This window comes from Mustela nigripes, unplaced genomic scaffold (assembly GCF_022355385.1).
Source record: "Mustela nigripes isolate SB6536 unplaced genomic scaffold, MUSNIG.SB6536 HiC_scaffold_4630, whole genome shotgun sequence".
Classification (NCBI taxonomy): domain Eukaryota; kingdom Metazoa; phylum Chordata; class Mammalia; order Carnivora; family Mustelidae; genus Mustela; species Mustela nigripes.
The window spans coordinates 1-3,123 of NW_026744036.1; the positions used below are offsets into that span (position 1 = coordinate 1).

Sequence of the window (3,123 nt, forward strand, 5' to 3'; positions counted from 1 at the left end):
TAGGCCATTAGTATATCCATCACCTCCCAATTTTTTCCTGCTCTTTCTTATTGCATACTGCTTTCTCTCTCTCTCTCTCTCTCTCTCTCTCTCGGATAAAAACACTCAACATAAGGGGCTCCAAGGTGGCTCAGTCCTTAAGCATCTGCCTTTGGCTCAGGTCATGAACCCAGGGTCCTGGGATCTAGCCTCATGTCGGGCTCCCTGCTCCACGGGAAGTCAGCTTCTCTCTCTCTCACTCTCCCTGCTTGTGTTCCCTCTCTCTCTCTCTGTTAAATAAATAAATACAATCTTAGAAAAAAACCACACTCAACATAAGAGCTATCCTCTTGGCAAATTTTTAAGTACACAATATTGTTAACTATAAGCACTATGCTGTGCAGTAGATCTCCAGGACTTACTCAACCAAATAGCTGAAACTCCTTACCCTTTGATTAATACCTCCCCATTTTTCCCTCAATGGCAACCACCATTCTACTCCTTCCTTCTCTGAATTTGACTGCCTTAGATTCATATAAGTGTTTAAGGTAGTATTTGTCCTTCTGTATCTCATTATTTCACTTAGTGTAAGGTCTTAATATCAATTGATATCTTCATATCTAACAATAGAAATGGCAGTCGTCAGGAATGTTAGATAAAGAAAAGATTATTTTTGAGATACTTTTCTTTTCTCAAAGAAAGTGTCCTGAATTGTGTGTGGGTCCTCCCCCTCAATCCTTATACTGAAGCTAAAATCCCCAATGTGATGGTATTTGGAGATAAAGTCTTAGAAAGGTAATTAAGATGAAATGAAGTCATAAAGGTAGAGCCTGAATCCAAAAGAATCATTATTTTTAAATGAAAATCAATGGACATGAGAGAGAGAGAGAGAAACCAGAGAATTCTTTATTTAGGTGTGTACACAGTAAAGGCCATCTGAGGACACAAGAAGGCTGTGTCTGCACGTCAGGATGAGAACCTTCACCAGAAGCAAACATGATGGTACCTTGAACTCAGACTTCCACACTTCAGAACTGTAAGAAAAAAATTTCTGTTGTTTGAGCCACCCAGTATGTGGTATTTTGTTTTGGCAGCCTGAGTAGCCAAATAGAGTGGGATCTGACAAACTCTTGAGAAACCTGAAACTGGAAAACTGGATTTCCATTCAACATGCTGGATCCTTACTTTCACTAAAAGAACACTGTAATAAGGAGGAAAGAGGTGTTACTCTTAATGATAATAAACTTGTTGTTTCATATATCTGACACCATTTAACTGATCCAGGTTAACTCTTAAGAAGGAAAAGGTAAAGGTGGTTTGATGTGTTGCTTTCGAGAGAAACCTATAGTTTCTTTTTTTTTTTTTTTAAGATTTTATTTAATTATTTAATTATTTATTTTATGACACAGATGACAAGTAGGTAGAAAGGCAGGCAGAGAGAGGGGAAGTAGGCTCCATCCCAGGAACCTGAGATCATGACCTGAGCTGAAGGCAGAGGCTTTAACCCACTGAGCCACCCAGGTGCCCCCCTATAGTTTCTTTAATACAAAACCATTGTTATTACTAGAGGAAATGTGAATAGCTTATTAAGAGCAGGTTAATAGAATCATCTTTGCAAAGAATCAAGAAAACAAGATATCAGGGACAAACGAAAATTACTCTTCACTTTTAAAATAAGCATCTAAGTTTGCCAAGAGCTTATATTATAAAAGAAAAGTCTATACAGAAAAAATAAACTTAAAGTTAAGCTATTTTAAATAATATAAAAATGATCTGCTGATGAGAAATTAACTTCTCTTTGGAGCTACAGAAAGGATTCTTTAAAAGGATGGCTGGAACTTAACCTAATCTTAAAAAGTAGCCATTGAGAAAGCAGAGCTGGCAGTGGGAAAGGCCAAGGATAGAGCCTGGGCTAAGAAAAGAGAAAACAAACACTGACATAAGAAGACTGTGCTGGCTGGAGAAGTGAGGTATTGGATAAGAGGGGTGGTCCACAGAAAACGCCACAGAGACTTTAAGAGCCACAGACAAATATCACATTAAGAACACATTTACTGAAGTATCAGGGAATCATAACAACTTTCTCCCCAATGAGAGGACACATTTTCCATAAAGCTCTATGCTTATCTTTAAGGTGCCCTTTCCCATGTATTTATGAATGGAGTGTCTGCCACCTACCTGAGTTGAAGAAGCCATTACAATCCAGAAGCTCAGCTTTAAGAAGGAGAGGTAAATGAATAAGAAGACAATTACAATGTAGTGTATGGCTTGTTAGAGGCAAAACTACTTTTGTGCAACATTCTGCAAATAGGAAGTCAACTATCAAGGCATTTGTGCCCAAATCACACATTAAACTAAAAGAATACCTACCCAAATGCAAGTATGATTTAAAGTAATTTTTTTTAAAGACTTTATTTATTTATTTGACAGAGAGAAATCACAAGTAGATGGAGAGGCAGGCAGAGAGAGAGAGAGAGGGAAGCAGGCTCCCTGCCGAGCAGAGAGCCCGATGTGGGACTCGATCCCAGGACCCTGAGATCATGACCTGAGCCAAAGGCAGCGGCTTAACACACTGAGCCACCCAGGCACCCCTGATTTCAAGTAATTTGACTACAGAATCATGACTTAGGAAAATGGGCTCTGGGTATGACTGATAGAGGCTCATAATGAGGCCTAGCTTAAATGTTCTTTCATCGGTCCTGAAATTATTCATTTTATCTGTGAATCTGAGTTTTGTATGTGAAGTCCAGAGAGACAATGAAACTTATTTCAAGTGTTCAGTCTCGGGTCATCTTTGGCCCTGCCTCCTACATCCTCCACTTGAGTACTCTACCTTCTTATTTTCTTGTCTTTGCCCAGCAACTGCTGACATCTTGTTCCAAAACACGCATCCACACTGAGTCCTGGGGTGCAGGTCCCTGGTACCCATAAGGGTCTGCAGTAGACCCATCCATATGCCTGTACTTGAGAGAACACATTAAATACCAAACAAAAACACATGGCATGTCAAGGGACACCATGGAAGAAACATAACAGAACAAAACAAAAAATTCTTTCCCACTTTTCGAGTGAGGGGTCTTGCAGTTTCACTTTGCACTGGGCTCTGCAGATTTGTGTCACCAATCCCGCAGTCCTGTGGCAGTG

General features: G+C 39.7%; 1 long non-coding RNA gene across 3 annotated transcripts; it reads right to left on the reverse strand.

Moving 5' to 3' along the window:
* Positions 1-890: 890 nt before the first annotated feature.
* LOC132009097 (uncharacterized) lies at positions 891-3,117 on the reverse strand. Of its 3 annotated transcripts, none has more exons than XR_009401789.1 (4): positions 3,041-3,117; positions 2,813-2,942; positions 2,158-2,193; positions 891-1,013 (listed from the first exon to the last, which is right to left on the reverse strand). It is a non-coding gene; the product is annotated as an uncharacterized LOC132009097 (long non-coding RNA). The 3 variants fall into 3 exon arrangements; XR_009401790.1 differs by having other exon boundaries at positions 2,813-2,937; positions 3,041-3,085; XR_009401791.1 differs by lacking the exon at positions 2,158-2,193.
* Between the last annotated feature and the right edge of the window lie 6 nt (positions 3,118-3,123).